This window comes from Aotus nancymaae, unplaced genomic scaffold (assembly GCF_030222135.1).
Source record: "Aotus nancymaae isolate 86718 unplaced genomic scaffold, 86718_ANA_hifiasm-v0.15.2.pri h1tg000028l, whole genome shotgun sequence".
Lineage (NCBI taxonomy): Eukaryota > Metazoa > Chordata > Mammalia > Primates > Aotidae > Aotus > Aotus nancymaae.
In genome coordinates, this window is record NW_026988441.1 from 38,201,708 (window position 1) to 38,219,996 (window position 18,289).

The window sequence follows — 18,289 nt, forward strand, 5'->3', positions numbered from 1 at the left end:
TTATTTTTAAGATGGAGTTTTGCTCTTGTCACTCAGGCTGGAGTGCAATGGCACAATCTCAGCTCACCGCAACCTCCACCTCCTGGGTTCAAGCGATGCTTCTGCCTCAGCCTCCTGAGTAGCTGGAATTACAGGCATGCGCCACTACACGTGGCTAATTTTGTATTTTTAGTAGAAAAGGGGTTTCTCCATGTTGGTCAGGGTGGTATCGAACTCCCAACCTCAGGTGATCCACCTGCGTCAGCCTCCCAAAGTGCTGGGATTAGAGGCATGAGCCGCTGCACCTGGCCTATTTTTATATTTATTTCTGTTTTTTGAGATGGAGTCTCTCTCTGTTGCCCAGGCTGGAGTGCAGTGGCACGATCTTGGCTCACTGCACTCTCTGCCTCCCAGGTTCAAGCTATTCTCCTGCCTCAGTCTCCCGAGTAGCTGGGACTACAGGTTCCTGCTACCATGCCCAGATTATTTTTGCATTTTTAGTAGAGACCAGGTTTCACCATGTTGGCCAGGCTGACCTCAGGTAATCCACTCTCCTTGGCCTCCCAAAGTGCTGGGATTATGTAGGGTCCAGCCCTACAGGGTCCTGTGAGCCCCTCTCTTCAGGTGTGGAGACGAGAAACTGTGGAAATAAAAGCCGTAAGACACCGAGAAAAAGAAAACAGAGTTTGGACCCAGAGGTCCACAGCCAACCAAAGCGCCGAGTCCAGCAGTGGCCCGGAGGGCATGGACATTCTGACTTTTACTGAGTACAAAGTAGGGAGCAGGGCAGGTAGGCAAAGCATTGGTGGTCAGTGATAGGGTCAGGTAAATCACGTGCCTCGGAGTTGGGGGCCCGGGCCTTTCAGGTAGCCGAGGCAAGCAGCAAACTTAATGCGTCAGCGCTTTTTACATACTTGTCAAAAATATCAAGGACACAAAGATTTATGTTACTATTACTAATTCTTATCTTCTAAGAAAAAGAGGAACCAGGTGCAGAAGCGGAACATGGGAGTGGACATGGAACGTGACCGCTGAAGCGCAGCATCACATAGAGACATTTAAGCCCCCGGATGTCTGTGGGGCTTCCTGACAGCCGTCAGGCCCACCGCAGGAGCTTGGAGGAGCGGAGTTTTCTGGAAGGAGACGTCTCTGCCATTTTGGACATCTCCCCTAGCTGGCTAAACAGCAGGCGCTTTCCCAGCGCTGGCGCTGCCGCACAGCCGAGGCGCCCTCCAGCAGTCCTATGCGGGCGTGACAGGGGGCTTAGAGCGTCTTGCCTGAGGATCACTTTGTTCACGATGTCACCTCAGTTCCATGCTTCATAACCCAATAATCATTAGTAAAATTAAAAGCTTATATTGAGTATATATATTGTTATGATTATATGTGAATAACTAAATGATTATATATAGGAATAACTATGTGCTTATATTTCTAATTCTTTTCTGATTCAATATTCACATGGGAACAGGCTTAGGCTTCAGATCCTTGCCTCAGCACTTGCGGGGTTTCCCCCCAAAACAGGATTACAGTCTGATCCTGGCCTCAACTGAACTTTTAGAATCATAGTTAAGACTAGGCATGGTGACTCATCTCTGTAGCCCCAGGACTCTGGGAAGCCAAGGAAGGACGATCACTTGAGGCCAGGAGTTCGAGACCCTGTCTCTACAAAACAAAATTTTTTTTAAATTAGCTAGCCTTGGTGGCACATGCCTATAGTCCTAGCTACTTGGGCAACTGAGATGGGAGAATCCCTTGAACCCAAGGGTCTGAGGGTGCAGTGAGCTATGATTGTGTCACTTCACTCCACCCTGGGTGATAGAGTAAGAGTCTCTTAAAAATTAATGAACAAAATAAAATAAATCACAGATCGGATTACATCCACCCACTCCCCCCGCCCTGCCCTGCCTTGCGCCCTGCACACTCCCCTGCTTAAAACCTTACATGGGGCAGGGCCCAGTGGCTCATGCCTGTAATCCCAGCACTTTGGGAGGCTGAGGCGAGTGGATAGCTTGAGGTCAGGAGCCTGAGACCAGCCTGGCCAACGTGGAGAAAACCCATCTCTACTAAAAATACAAAAGCTAGCCAAGTGTGGTGGTGTGCACTTATAATCCCAGCTACTCAGGGCGGAGTGGGGGAAATTGAGGCAGGAGACTCCCTTGAACCTGGGAGGCAGAGATTGCAGTGAGCCGAGATTGTACCACTGCACTCCAGCCTGGGCCTGGGTGACAGAGTGAGACTCCGTCTCAAAAAAGAAAAAAAGCTGGGTGCGGTGGCTCACAACTGTAATCCTAGCACTTTGGGAGGCCGAGGCAGGTGGATCACAAGGTCAGGGGATCGAGATCAGTGTAGTCAGCTTGTTGAAACCCTGTCTGTACTAAAAATACAAAAAACTAGCTGCGTATGGTGGCGGGCACCTGTAGTCCCAGCTACTCTGGAGGCTAAGGCAGAAGGATTGCTTGAACCTGGCAGGCAGAGGGTGCAGTGAGCCGAGATCAGCCACCGCAGTCCAGCCTGGGTTACAGAGCTAGACTCCATTTCAAAAAAAAAAAAAGCCCCTCCTCTGGTTTCCCAGTCTGATCATGACTCCTTCCCTGTGGCCTCCAAGAAAATGGTCGCCATCATCCCCTGACTCACTCTCCCCACCCACTCACTGCCCTTCCCCTTTCAATTGGCTGCAGCCATGCCCAAGGACCTGCTTTTGGTGTCTTCCACATCAGCTTTCTTTCACCCCAGGGATTTCAAATTCCAGACTGTCTTCCTTTGTTCCTCGTTTTTCCAACCTTGGCTCAAATGTCAGCTCCTCAGAGAGAGACCCAGGGTGATCAACTCCTCCCGCTTTGAGAATTTCCCGTTTTTAGCACTGAAATTCCCATGTCCTGGGAACCCCCTCGGTCTTGGGCCAAGCAGGATTGTTGGACATCCCAGGGAGATAATCTCTGGCTGCTCTATCTAAGATAAGCTCCACCAACCCACTTCTCCCACCAACTCACTACTGTATCACTTTTTCTACAGGCATGGGAATTTTATCTATTTTATTTACACCTGTGTCCCTAGCACCTAGCAAATAGTAGGCTCTATCTATCTATCTATCTATCTATCTATTACATGCATGTAATATATATATATATTATTATTTTTTAGAGAGAGTGTCTTGCTCTGTCTACCAGGCTGGAGTTCAGTGGCACAATCATAGCTCACCGCAGCCTCAAACTCCTGGGCTCAAGCCATCCTCCCACTTCAGCCTCCTGAGCAGCTGGGACTATAGGTGTGCACTACTGTGTCTGGCTATTAATTTATTATTTTATTTTATTTTTGTAGAGATGAGGTCTCACTATGTTGCCCAGGCTGGTCTTGAACTCCTGGCCTCAAACTATGCTTATGTGTGAGCCTCTGCACTTGGACCTCAATAAATATTTTTGACTAAATTAATAATTGAATGAAAGGGACTGATTACTGTAGACCACTTAAGCTTAAGATTCTGTCACATGACTGGGCATGGTGGCTCATGCCTGTAATCCCAGCACTTTGGGAGGCCAAGGTGGGTGGATCACCTGAGGTCAGGAGTTTGAGACCAGCCTGGCCAACATGGTGAAACCCCATCTCTACTAAAAATACAAAACTTAGCCAGGCATGGTGGCAGATGCCTGTAATACCAGCTACTCTGGAGGCTGAGACAGGAGAATTGCTTGAACCCGGGAAGCGGAGGTTGCAGTGAGCTGGATCATGCCACTGCATTCCAGCCTAGGTGACAGACTCTGCCTCCAAAAAAAAAAAAAAAAAAAAATCCCATTAGAAGATGATGAAATCAATTTAGCAAATTACGGTCAACATTTTAATTAACATGAAACAGAACAGGAAGTATCAGAGTGCATTAAAGTATAATTTTGTTACTTTAAATGATACTTTATCATTTAAAGTATCATTTTATGATACTTTAGTTACAGTATCATTTGTTTTAGTTACAGATGTGTTTGTGTGGACTGAGCCCCTAGGTAAAATGTATTTCCTGTTGTATGCTGTGGTCAAAATGTTTGAAAACCCCCCATCAAGAGCATGGACTTTGGCACTAGACTATTAGGGTTCCGATCCCTCACAAGCTGTTTGACACTGGGCAAATTCACTCATTCTTTCTGGGCCTCAGTTTCCTGATCTGAAAAATGGGGATAGGCGGGGCATGGTGGCTCACACCTGTATTCCCAGCACTTTGGGAAGCTGAGGCCAGCGAATCACTTGAGGTCAGGAGTTCGAGACCAGCCTGCCCAACATGGTGAAAACTCCTCTCTACTAAAAATACAAAAATTAGCTAGCGTGGTGGCACGCGCCTGTAATCCCAACTACTCAGGAGGCTGAGGCAGGAGAATCGCTTGAACCCGTGAGGCAGAGGTTGCAGTGAGCCGAGATTGTGCCACTGCGCTCCAGCCTGGGTGACACAATGAGATTCTGTTTCAAAAAAAGAAAACCAAAACAAAAAAACGGGGATAATGCCTAGCATCTTTCTAAAGATGCGATTGTAATATTTAAGGAGTTTGCATATTTTAAAAATGCTTAGATCACTTTCTGACACATAACAATTTAATCAGCACTCACTAATATGATTTTTTTATTGAATGAATGAGGGCTGAAGCCTAATCTCCTGCCTTGATTTCAAAAAGTTTGAAAAAGGTACCAACTTTTTTCTCTTATTGTTCCAGCCCCTTTTCTTCAATAACAACATAAGTTTACTTCTTTATTCTGTTTGCTATGTTCCCTCACTAGAATAAAAGCTCTATGAGGGTCTGTCTGTTTCAGTCCTATTCATAGCTGAAATCTACCAGTTTGAGAGGAGGGTGGTGAGTCTGGCAAACATTTTCTTTAAAGAATCGTATAGTAAATATCTTAGGCTTTGCGTGGGACAGGCCGTCTTTGTGCAGCTACTCCACTCCGCCCCTATAGTGTCAAGGCGTCCTTCCAAATTGTTCCCAAAAATGGGCGTGGCTGTGTTCCAATAAAACTTTATTTACAAACACAAGCAGGCAGAATCTGACCCACACGCCACAGTTTGCCAACTTTTAAACTAGTTGAAAATACTGGACCCAATACGATAAAGTTGTCTCCTATCAAGTTGACATTTCACAAAACCTCCTTTTGACTGTTTCTTTTAACCATGTAAAAAATATATATATTTAAATTTTCAGCTGGTGGGCGGTGAAAAACAGGCCGTGGGCCGGAGTTTGCTGACCCCTGATCAGACTGTCCCCACATGTTCCATATTTCTCCTGTGGAGTAAACGACGTCCTTTGGGTCCCCTAAAACTAAACTTTCCGAAAACCCGCCACCAACCCTCGACCCCGCGCGCTCCTGCCGTTCGCCAACCCTCCAAGCCGCGCGCGCCTCCAGCCAAGACCCGCCCCACTTAGCGACGATTGGCCGGGCCTCGCCCTCTTTTACACCGGGGAACGCCCCCTCCTTCTGACAGACTTCGCAGACAGCCAATGGGACGCCGTAGGGTCTCGCGCCACGCCTTCTTCGGGCCCGTTGGAGGCGGGCGTGGGCGGGCCGTTAGGGAGGCGGGGCGCGGAGTCTGGTAACCGTTGCCGGTAACAACGCCCCGCCCCGTCGGGCGGGCAGGCGGCGCGAGGCTGGCGGGCGGCGGGAGCCGGAGGAGGAGCGGTCGCCGCCGCCACCGCCGCCGCCGCCATAGAGACTGTATCCGTGGAGACTGTTACTTACCAACGGGGACCAACACGCAGCAGCCGCTGCCGCCGCCGCGGGAGCTGCTGCCCGAACTCCCGGCCCGAACTCCAGGTGACTAATGCGACCGGCCCGGCCGGGGAGTGCGGGGGGCGGCGGGGACCCGGCTCCGGGGACAGGGGGGCGGGCAGCACGTCCCCGCCGCTCACCCCAAACGTCCGGGGGCGCGCCCGCGGGACCCGCCTCCGCAACCCGGTCCCGCGCGCGCGGCAGAGTTTGGGGGGACCCTGGCGACGCTCCCACTTTCCTTCTTGACCGAACGCGGGGGAAGTGCGGTGCCGTCGCCTCACTTTTTACAAAACTTCCTGAGATTAGGGCGTCCGGGGACCCCCTTCTCATGCTTACCCTCAAACCCGCTGAGTTGGGGGCGCCCCGGGAACGTCTCTCAGACTCCTCAAACTCCCTGAATTGGGGGCGCTGGGGGGTCCTCTTCTCACTTTTACTCCCGAGACCTCTGAGTTGGGGGCACCCGGGGACCCTCTTCTCACTTTTACTCCCGAGACCTCTGAGTTGGGGGCACCCGGGGACCCTTCTTTTACTCATACCCTTCAACTCCCTGAATTGGGGGCACCTGGGCTCTCTTCTTACTTTACTCCCTAAACTTCCGAAATTGGGGTGACCCCAGAGCCCTTCTGTCACTCTTAGCTGCAAACTCCTTGCATTGGGGGGACCTCGAAAACTCCCTTCTCATCTTTACCCCAAATTCCTAGATTTGACTGGTCCCGGGAACCCCCTTTTTAATAGACTCCCAGACATACTGAATTTGGGGGCATCCCTGGAACCCTTTTCTCATTCCTTAACTAAAAGCTGGTGCGTTTGTCCTGGGGCGAACCCCTCCTGCCCTTCTCACTCTTTCGTCCCAAACTCCTTCTCACCCTTTCATCCCAAACTCCCCGAGTGAGCTTCCCCGGGAACCATTTCTCACCTTTTCACCCCAAATCCTCGGGTTCAGGGCTCCTTGGACACCCTTTCCCCTTCTCCCTGTGACCTCACATTCCTGAGTTTGGGGGTTCGTGCGTCCGCCAGTCCTTCCATGCCCTCCCCCCAGGAATCCCCTCCGCACGTCCGCAGCTCCCCTCTTAAGACTGATCTGGAAGAAAAGTTTCACCAACGCAAGTGAAACTTTTTTTTCTTTTCGATTTATTATTTTGTTAAAGAACCTAAACTCCTCTGTGGCATTTTCTCCCGAGGTTGTGCGAATGCGTGCGTGTGTTTGTGGATTTAAACTCCACCCCCTGCCCCCCCCAGCGCGCGCGCGCGCGCGCGTACACACACACACACACACACACATACACACACACACCCTCACTCATTCACTCGCTCCCCAAAGGCTCATTTCTTTCTTTTCCCCTCCCTCCGAGAAGCTACCGCGCTCCCCTGCCACCAGCCTCAGGCTCCATTCCTGTTGGTTTTCCTCGCTGCTCTTCTGGGAAAGTTGGGTTTCCCGATCCTAGTGGCTATTTCAAGGGCCCCCGGGATCCCCAAGCGCCCTGGCCATTCTGGCGGCTGCCGGCGCGGTTCATCTTCCTATTTTAAACTCCTGGTTGTGCGACAGGAATGGGGAAGGGAGAGGGCCGGATGGAGAGTGGGACCCTGGGCGGGCCGCCTTACCCCCGCCCCCCAGGCCTCATTCGTAGGATGAGGATTGGGGTGTTGTTAGTCTTGCGCCTCCCCGCCCCGCAATCGTTTTCCTGCTTTGTACTGTAAATGACCAGCGCAGGCTTTGATGACTTCTTTTCCCTCTCAGTCAGCTTCATCTCTGCAGATCCAAATTATCAAACCTTGTACGCGCTTTATTCTCTGTTTCAACTAAGAGTCCCCCAACAAAGTAACAGTAGTAATAACGACACAAAGCAACAACAAAGACTTTTTAAAAATATTTTTTCCTGTACATATTGTTGACATGTATTTTATCTTTTTATGTCATGCCCTCAAACATTGTTTGCTGATGGAAAGATCCTTACCTCCTGTCCTTCTGGATAAGGAGGAAAGGGGCATCTGCGCTTTCTCCTGCTCCAGTTTAAAGACTTGAACTGATTGTAAAATAACCTTAGAAATGGCAACTCACCTACTGTGTGACCAGAGAAGAGTTCACAGTAACCTCCCCTACGAAAAGAATTTAAGTTCTTGAATCACTAGTGCTTTTTCATCAACAGGTGTGGTATGGAAGGGAACTTATAATGTATGATGGGAAAGATCACTGGTTCTGTGATTCTGTGACAGTTCCACGGACTTGGGTCTGGAGCGAGTTCTGAAATAGTTTGCCCTTGCAGGAAAAGCAATACTGAATTGTTTTAGTTCTTTAGGTTCATTCTTATAAACCATTGAATCTGAGAAGAGAGAGACAGAGTTATTAATTACCTCAATAACAGGACAAGTTATTTGAAATCACTTGATACTTGCTTTCTGCATAAAGGGCACACATTACCTTAATGTATGTGTGATGATATTACTCATCTTTCAACACCGTTTATTACTGAAGTACTGTTAAGGATGGTTCTGTTCACCAGAAATGTAGGTGCTGAAGAATCGTTGATCTGGGTCTTATTCCTTAGATCTAATTGTTTAGTTTTACGTTAGAGTTATAATTAATTAAAATATTAAATTAGCTTAACTTTAATATTATAATGGAGTCAAAATTTTAAATGCATCTGTGGATTTTTTTTTTTTTTTTTTTTTTTTTTTTGAGACAGGGTCTCACTCTGTCACTCAGGCTGGGCTGGAGTGCAGTGGTGCGATCTCAGCTCACCGCAACATCTGCCTCCCAGCCTTAAGCGATTCTCCTGCATCAGCCTCCTGAGTAGCTGGGATTACAGGCGTGTGCCACCACATCCGGCTAATTTTTGTATTTTTTGTGGAGACGGGGTTTCGCCATGTTGCCCAGGCTGGTCTCGAATTCCTGACCTCAAGTGATCTGTCTGCGTTGGCCTCTCAAAGTGCTGGGATTACAGGTGTAAGCCACCATACCCGGCCTCTGAGCCTGTGGATTTTTATGGTAGCTAGTGATTATTTTGCTCATAAACTTCTGGAACCAGAAGAAACCATATCTTATAGTGTATATTTATTTCTAAAGTTGATAACTATTTATTAAATATTTAAATATTTTGGCTGGGCACTGTGGCTCATGCCTGTAATCCCAGCACTTTGGGAGGCCAAGGCGGGTAGATCACCTAAGGTTGGGAGTTCAAGACCAGCCTGACCGACATGGAGAAACCTCGTGTCTACTAAAAATACAAAATTAGCTGGGTGTGGTGGTGCATGCCTGTAATCCCAGCTACTTGGGAGGCTGAGGCAGGAGAATTGCTTGAACTCAGGAGGCGGAGGGTGCAGTGAGCAGAGATCTTGCCGTTGTACTCCAGCCTGGCAAAAAGAGCAAAACTCCATCTCCAAAAAAAATAATAATAATAAAATAAATAAATATAAATATTTAAATATATTTAAAAAATATATTAAAATATTAAAACATGGATATAAAATATATTTATATATTTTCTTAAAATATATATTTAAATATAATAAAATTTAATTATAAATACATTTTAAATATAAAACAAATATATTTAAATATTTACAAACATTGAAACAGTATGCTCCCATATACATACCCACTGACTTGTAAAATATGAAACTTTTGAAAAGCAAAGGGATGTTCTCATCCCACTTGTCAGGACACTCATTAAACTAGAGGGGAGAGAATGCGAGTCTGTGGTCCTGTATCTGAAACTACGGGTTCAGGGCACTCCTGCTAAACACAGCCGTATTTCTGCAGTGAACTATATGAATATTCACACAAAGTGGGAATGAGAAGGACCATAAGTAACCTCATGTCAATCCAGGCCAGCTTTTGTCCCAAGTGAGTCCATGCCAAATTTACAAAAAAACTTCCAGTTTTCAGAGTTTACTGGAATTCAGTATTTGTGGGCTTATGTATTTTTTTAAAAGATGTTTTGACTCCCTCTCTAGAATTTAAAAGGCAATTAGCTCCTCTGCTGGTCATGTTCTCACGTTCTCTCATGTAGACATATGCCTGGCATAGTGAAAGGTCTTATTTTTTTGGATGGATGGATGGATGGATGGATGGGCAGGCCGATGGAATATATTCTGGGAATTAGAGAGAAAACTGAAAACCACCCACTTTCTTCTTGGAAACTCTAAGATCAGCAAAGGAATTCTCATAGGAAAGAAATATAGCGGAAGACCCAGAATGCAGGGGGTGAAAGGGATAAGGGTAGGTGAAGGAAGAGTAGGAAAAGGTCCAGAGAGTCCCTGACAGGTCTAGAGGGAACTGGAGCCTAGGAAGCTCCAGACTGGCTTAGGATTCTAAGATCTTCTCTGCAGAAAACATCTATCCAGCTGCCTGCTGGGCACATCCACGTGGATTCTGATAAGCACCTTAAACTTAAGGTGGCCAAGCTGAGCCTGTCATAGTCCCTCCAAATCTACTCCTCCCAAAGCAGCCCCCGCAACTCCTTAGTAAATATCAACTCAATTCTCCCCATTATTCAGGCCAAACCTTGACATTGTCCTTGATTACTCTCTCCCAAGTCATCAGGAAATCCTGTTGACTCCACCTTCAGTAGTTACCCACAACCTGACCATGCCTTGCCACCTCCACTGCCAGTGCCTCTGATCCAAGCCCCTCTGGTCCAAGCTAGAAGCCCAGATGATTCCACCATGGGTGCTCAGCAGTCTATCCTCAGCCCGACAGCCAGATGGGGCCTGTTAACCCTGGGGGAGGGGGTGTCATGTTAAGTCTTATTTTATATTCCTCAGGTTGAAACCCTCTGATGGTTCCCATCTCACCTGGAGCAAAACCCAGTCACCCCTGATTCTGCCTCCCACCAAGCCTAATACTCCTTTGACCTCATCACGAACCTAGATCCTTTCCCCTCACTGTAATTCCACCCTGCTGGCCCCCGGAAGCTCCTTCCACCTCTGCCTGGAAAGCCCTTTGCCCAGGTATTTGGAGGGCTGCCTCCCCGACTTTTTTCAGGCCTTTTCTCAAATGTCACTAGGCCACCCACTTGCAAATGGGTACTCTCAGCTCCTTCCCTGCGTTCTCTCTCTCCTTAGCATTTATTCCTCTTTAACACACCATAAGTTATACATATTTATTTTATATTACTGTCCTCTTGTTAAAATGTCTGCTCAGTAAGGGGAGGAACTTCTGTCTGTTTTATTAATTTCTATATCCTTGGGGCCGAGAATAATTTTAGTGCTGAGTAGGCAATTGAAAAATATTTGTGAAATGAATGAATAAATGGTTTCCTTGACACTTATGGGGAAAGCATATGTAGAAATGAAGAGTTGGGAGCTGCACCAGATGTGATGGCTCACACCTGCGATCCCAGCTACCTGGGAGGCTAGGGCAGGAGGATCGCTTGAGCCTAGGAGTTTGAGATTAGCCTGGGCAACATAGTGAGACCCTGTCCCTAAAAAAAGAGTTTTTTTTAAATTAAGAATTGCTCATAGACACCTTAAGCTCATATTGCCATCTCTGAGAGTCAGTAGAGCTCAAATTGGATGAACTTGGATAAATGGGGACAGGGGAAAGAGGAAAGGAAAATTGCAGGGCACAGTAGTGCCAGATGTTGTAGACCAGGGCTTTGGGGCACAGCAGAGAAGGGGTTAAATTGTGGCGCCACCGTTTATTAGCTTAGTGGCTCTGGGGCAAGGTTTGAAATCTGTGAAATTGATAATAATAGCTCGTGTGGTTGCTATATTAGAAATAATTTCTATAAGCTATTTAGCACAGGAGCTGGCATCTATCTAGTAGGTGCTCAGAAAAAAGTAACTGTTGTTCTTGTTATTACTATTATTAGACTGAAGCAAATAAGTAAGTGACCTGGGATGATGAGTTTTTTATTGTGGTTTCCTGGCCAGTACCAAATGCTAAGGAGGCTTTTAGTAAATACATCTGGCTTAATTGAGTGGTCAGGCCTTACTCTGTCTGTTTTAGGATAGGAAATGCCTTTGAATTAACCTAGAAGCTCATGGTACTAATATGTCACTCTGTAAGCGTAAGTGCTTCGTAAGAACAAAGACAACATGAGAAGTCGCTTGGAGTCCTACATCTTGGTTGCGGCATGGGCCCCTCTGAGATGAAGACTCCCCAAACATCACACTTGTGATGGGCTTTGGGGAGTGGCCAGCTCTACAGATGAGAACATTTTAAAACTGGTTTCCCTTCTCTGTTATCACTGGCTCTTGGATGCCAACACGGTTGGAGTCTGGAATTGAGCCACTTGGAGCCGAGAACTGGCCTGGTCTTCGTGCCAGGACTTGAGTTGGGCCCTTAGGAGCAGACAGCCCGGTCTTGCTGCACCTCCGTTGTTTTTTCCTGAAAGTGCATTCCTGTTTTATGATACATCGGTCTTACGTGTTTCAAATCCCTGTTGTATGCCCTGGCAGTTCCTTCTTATTTTTGATGTTTGTGAATTCCAAGACTTTCTAAATAAAAATACAGTTGACTTGCCACTGCCTGTAGATGATACGTAGAGCAGATAGATTTTAAATGCTGTCAATCAGTTTACACCTGCTAGAGTCTGTGTTTTAAAGTGGAGTAAAAGCTGAAAAGCCATTACAAATATATAGAACTTACATGTAATGGTTCGAAATAGTGATTATTTGTCATTTATTATATGATGAAGCCCAGATGTGCTATATATGGTGAGGCCATTTTACTAAGGTCCCTGCAGTTATTTTGGACATGTGCACGCCTGTCTCCTGTGTTTGTGTATATGTTTGAGACTGGGGGGTGGGTAATTAATAATAAGAAACTTGTTTTTTTTTTTTTAAGAGATGAGGTCTTGCTTCATTGTCCAGGCTGCAGTACAGCCTCAAACTCCTGGGCTCACTGCCTCAGCGTCCCGAGTAGCTGAGATTATAGGTGTGAGCCACTGTGCCTGGCCATCAGAGGCTTCTTACATTTGAACTTGGCTGAAAAATTGAACTGTAGAGACAACAAAGCAAGGCCGTGTGATGCTGACGGGGCTCCTGGTGTCCAGGAGTTTTTAAGGAGGTGAGAGTTGAGCTGAGACTGAAATGAGAAGGGGGAACCAGCACTGTGGGGTTCAGAAGGAAGAGCCTTCCAGGCAGGGGACAGCAGGTGCAAAGGTCCTGCAGTTGTGTGGCTGATGCCTGGCAAGCAAAGCAAGGAGAGGCAGAAGAGGCAGGGGCAACCTGCAGGGTGTTGAAGGCCGTGGGCAAAGTTTGGATGCTATTCTAAGTATACTAAACTGGATCATCGGTAAGAGTTCACGTCAGCCTGTAGCTGTCATATCAAACCGTCCAGTCATTTACTGGAAGACCTGCTTTTCAGACTCCTGACATTTGTTCATCATTCATTCATACATTCTTCATTCATTCATCCTTCATTGATTTATTCCTTGCATTCTTTGAGTAAAGTGCTATCCTATCAGTTTACAAAGATCAAAGACCAACAAGGAAGAGGAGTCAGTATCAAACAGGCTTTGCTAGATGTTTCTACAGGGCACAGAGGGCAGACAGAGTGGGGAGGCCAGCTCTCCCTGGAGCTGAGGAAAGGTCTGAAAAGAGAGTGTGGACCTGAACTGCATCTTGAGAATGGTGTTCTGCAGGCAGCAGGCGGCAGAGAGGGTGTGGCCATGTTTTCAAGAACCTGCAAGCAGTTCCTAGTGGTTGAGTGCAGGGTCCAGGAGAGATTAGGCTAGAGAGAAGGACGGAGGGCAGTTTGGAGGGCCTTTGTCTAAGCAGGTATCAGCAAACTATGCCCGTGGGCCAAATCCAGCCTGTGGCCTGTTTTTGTAAGTAAAGTTTCATTGGCACACAGCGATGCCCATTTCACTTACATGTTGTCTATCTCTGGCTGCTTTTGCACAGCAAGGAGTATTTGCATGGTTGAGTATTTTAGAAAGAAACAGAATGTGACCCACAAAGCCTAAAATATTTCCTGTCTGGTCCTTTATAGAAGAAGTTTGTCAACCCCTGGCTAGACAAACGGGACTTGTCCCCCTGGTGCTGGGCTGAGACGCTTGTGATGATGCAGCTCTGTGATCAGACAGGCTTCTAGTAGATGCATTGGAAGGCTTGGAGTTTGGAGGTAGCAAATGCATAGGTGACTATTGCCATAGTCCAGGGGCAGGTGACAAGGGCCTGCCCTAAATCAACAACCAAGGAGTGGTGAGAAAGACAGAGCTTTGAGGGTTTCTGGAACTTCATGAAAGCCTGGGCATTCACTGTAGGGTAAAGGGAGGGAAGAGCCAAGTATTCCCAGGTGTCTGACTTTAGGGACTGGGCAGAACATGACATGCAATGAGTTAGGGAACATGGAAGAAATTGGTTTGAAGGGGAGGGGGGATTAATGAGTCCAGTTATGTGCTTGGAGAGTTTGAGTGGGACAGTTTTCCAGGAGGCAGCTAGGTGCTGGGGTCCGGAACTGAAGATTGGTTCAGGCTAGAGGTCAAGATTTAGGAGTATCAGCATATAATTGTTCATTTTGGTTGTGGAAATGGAGGAGGTCACCCCAAAAAGAGGGTGGAGAGTAAGAAGAGAAGGCCAAGGACAGAGCCGTAGAAATTCAAGGAGCAGGAAACCAAGAAGGAACCAACAGGGGACGTTTGTTTTGATTTTGGTTTTAATTGTGGTAAAATAACATAAAATTTACCATTTTAACCATGCTTAAGTGTACAATTCAGTGTCATTAAGTACATCCACACTGTTGCGCAACCATTGCCACCATCATCTCCAAAACGTTCTCGTCTTTGCAAACAAAAACTCTGTCCCCATTAAACACTAACTCCCATTTCCCCTGCCCAGGCCCTGGCACCCACCATTCTGCTGTGTGTCTCCATGAATGTAATGACTATTCCCCATGTAAGTGGAATCATATAGTACTTGTGTTTCTGTGACTGGTTTATTTCATTTAGCACAATGTCTTCAAGGCTTATCCATGCTGTAGCATGTATCAGAATTTCCTTACTTTTTAAGGCTAAAGAATATTCCATTGCATGGATATGCCACGTTGTGTTTACCATTCATCCATGGATGAACACTTGGGTGGGTTCCACCTTTCACACCATGCTAAGCAGAGATCTTGAAGGGACTCTTACGTGGAGGGAGAACCTGGACAGAGGCTCAAAAGGCAGAGGAGGAAATAACCTCATGAACTGAGCACCATGAAGAGTGAGATCCGGTGGCGACCAGAAAGATTAGATTTGTACAAACCCTGTGGGAAAAAGGATTGGGTCCCCACAGAAAGGCAGAAGGCTTGACTCATAAGCGCCTGTCTCCTGGAAGACTGTTGAAATTATACCAATGATATAGAAGTCCATTCCTAAAGCTGCAACAGCACTTAATTATGCTTTTTTTAAAAATGCAAACTGTTTATCTTTTAGAAACTTTGCCATGTTTCCAAGGATAGATTTCTGTCCAAAAGGTGATCTGTGGGGAAAGGCCTTAGAAGCAATTTCCAAAAAAATTACCAGCCCACAAAAATGTATGCGGGCTCCACCCAGGCCAGTGGAAACCCAAAGAAAATAACACGAAGGTCTTTTTCCCACCTCTCCTGTCCTTCTCAGAGTATGTACAGACAGATGTAGCCTGCCTTGAGAAAAAATATATTTGGAATTCCAGACCCACTGAAACCAGATTAAAGGATGTGCTTCTGGTTTTAAAAGGAATTATTCATTTTCTAGAAAAATTCACCCTACTAGGGACTTCAGAGAGGGGCTCTCTAGGGTCTCCGTCCATTTATTCAGCAAATATTTGTGGGCCTGAAATATCAAACATCTGAGGAGCTTATAATTAGTTAAGCATTTATGTGTATTAATATATCATCACGTGGAAAGTTGAGAGGGGAGAAGGCACTAGACAAATTTAAAATTGTTAGAAACCACTGGCAAGTGATATTCAGACCCTAAGTTAAAAACAGGATATATTTCAGGAGGAAATCTTTTGTGTAAATCCTGGTATTTTTACCGCAGACCCTTAAAATGACAGACGCAGGTGAGTAGAAATTATTTCTGGAAGTGTATATGATTAAATTAATTGCCAGCCTTGGTTCACACTGATGATTGTGCTCATCGGAGAGACTTAGCATGCAAAAGAAAAGACTTATCAACGGGCACTTACTTAATTTAACGAACTGTGAGATGGTAGAGTCAGCATGGGCCGCAACATGGCGCCTCCCAGCTAGACTTCTGGTCCGGAAACTTCCGCCTTCCTTCCGTTTACATGGGCCTGCACGAGCCCACTTCTCTTCTTCTTCTAGTTCTAGTAGCTGCCGGAGTCTTTGTCCTTCTTACTGGAAGTAGCCCTCCTCTCCTGTTACAGATGCAATAATTCTCCAGCCTTCGGGTCACTGCCAAAGCCTGCTCCCTAATCACTTCCGTATTGTCTCCTTGCGGCTCCTTGCACAGACCTTGGGTTCCTTTGTCTCTGAATGCTTACTGGTCTCTTCGTCTTCTCCCACTCACCTTGTCACGGCTCTTTGAGCTACAAGGCACTTTCTCACTACTTTTGTTAACCAAACGGACAAACTGCCCCTCCCCTTTGTTGTAACCACGAATTCAAGGCTTCCTTGAGGCCAGCGCCATCTCCCTTGTCGTTGCCTCCCTTTCGCTACTCCAGATGAGCTTGCCATACTTTAAACCGGTCTTATACTTCCTTATGCCCTCTCTCTGGAATGTCATTTCTACTGAGGAAAGCCCTACTGCTCCGTCAAGACCCTTCTCTAATGCCCTCTTGCCATGGAAACTTGAGATTTTCATTGGGGAGCTAAGTTGGAGAACATAAACTAAAGTTGGGTCTCTACCATGCACTCTTGACATTTGGGGCCAGTTTATTCTTGCTTGGGGAGACTCTTCTGTGCACTGTAGGGTGTGGAGCAGCCTCCCAGGCCTCTGTCTGCCAAAAGCACACCCCCCCTTCCCCAAGTGGTGACAACCAACTATTTCCAGAGATTGCCAGATGTCCTGAGGTGGGAGCGAGGGTGAACAGAATTGCCCCCCCGCCAGTTAGGGGCTGCTGGACTAATCAACCAGAAGTGGCGAGGACTGCAGGCAAATTGCCCCAGCGCTTAGATTTAGCATTGCAAGGCGGCTTCGACAGGTGGTAGTGATTTGTGTGTCTCATTTCCTATTCTTGATTGTGACAAGGTTCTGGAGGATAGAGACAGCTACCCCTGCCACAATTCCCACGGGCCATTTTACATATTTAACACATGAGTGAGTGAATGAAACACATGAGCCCAAGTGCTCTTCAGGACTGCGAGGCCTACATCAAAATGGTAACCTTCAGTTCTAACAACAACAACAAAAAATCACGCACCCCGTGCCTGAGATCCAATAGCCTTCAATTCGGTCTTGATTAACATTCCAGCTCTTTCAATATGTACTGTTCCTTAACCAAATCTCAAAAGAAATTTTAATCAAAGACCCCTACTGCTAATTAATTTCCCTTTTTACCCAGCCAAAATTGCAAACGAAGTTCTTTTCCAGAAAGTTTGGGCAGTGGGGGGAGTTTTCTAACAGAGCTGCTGCTGGGTCTCATTGCTAGGAGCTGAGTACACAGTGGAGAATGTGAAATGCTGATTTCTATGTCCCAGCCCATTGCAGTGGCTTGATTTGTCTCTTGTTTTGCTTTGGAACTTTTCAAAGATTTCACTCTGTTAAGAAGTCAATTTGGAACAAATATAGAGCTGTTTGTGTCTATTAGAATTGTTTCAGCAACGAACTGTGGCGCCCAGCGTTTGTTGAACCAGTGAGTTCTCCTTTTTGCTGAGGAAAGCAAGGTTATAGGGCAAGTTGTATTTTAACCCTTAGCTTTTTTTGTGGTTCAAACAATTTGTGAAAGATTTGAAAGCTCCAGACACTTGGGGTCACCCCAAGAAGTCAGCCCTGGGCCACAAGCAGTGGCAGAGGAAGCAATTACAGAGAATTAACAGAGTTACATAAAATTTACTCACTTTGTAGGCAAATATTTCTAACCTTGGCTGCCTTTCTTAAAGATCTGTTTCTCCAGCTTAGTTCCCCAGCTCAAAAGCATTTCCCCACACCTGGATCTGCTACCGCTGGGCAGAGGACTGCCAAAGCAGAGTCCTCTTTTTTTGCAGTTCTTTTTTAGGCCTTCTCGTAGGCTGAGGAGAAAGTCTCTCGTGGGTGTTAAGGTATCTTTAACCCCTCTCTAAGACTCTTGACCTCTCCTGTTTAACGAAGAACAGACTTCAAAACTCGAGAGCCGAGTGTTAAAGAAAAACAGCGAATGGTACTATTGGTGGTCCCGGAATGTGCTAAAACCAACAAAGAGGCACTGACTCATGATCATTGCCCAGGTGGCTCTGATGAACTTGGACGAAACTGCGTCTCGCTGAAGTCTCTCTTTATCTTGCAGCCTCTTCACAGGTGTTATCAGCCAAGCATCCGCTGCACTGCCACGGTGCAGGGAGAGCCCCCATTTTCAAGTTCTCACAATGTATCCCTGAATTTCTAGTTAGACACAGTAACAGTTCTCATCAGGAAGAGAGGTCATTTTTAATGCAGGTCAAAATAAAAACCACTTACAGAGGCAGGGATAAGCTTCATGGGTAGCAAAGTTCTTA

General features: G+C 46.6%; 1 protein-coding gene across 2 annotated transcripts in view; it reads left to right on the plus strand.

The window, feature by feature from the left end:
- The first annotated feature begins 5,658 nt into the window (after positions 1 to 5,658).
- Positions 5,659 to 18,289, plus strand: part of RFX2 (regulatory factor X2) — a 119,763-nt gene continuing 107,132 nt past the window's right edge. For both annotated transcript variants that reach the window (XM_021676793.2, XM_021676795.2), the window contains exon 1: positions 5,659 to 5,766. The gene's annotated coding sequence lies outside the window, so the exon portion shown is untranslated. The remainder of the gene's footprint in view (positions 5,767 to 18,289) is intronic.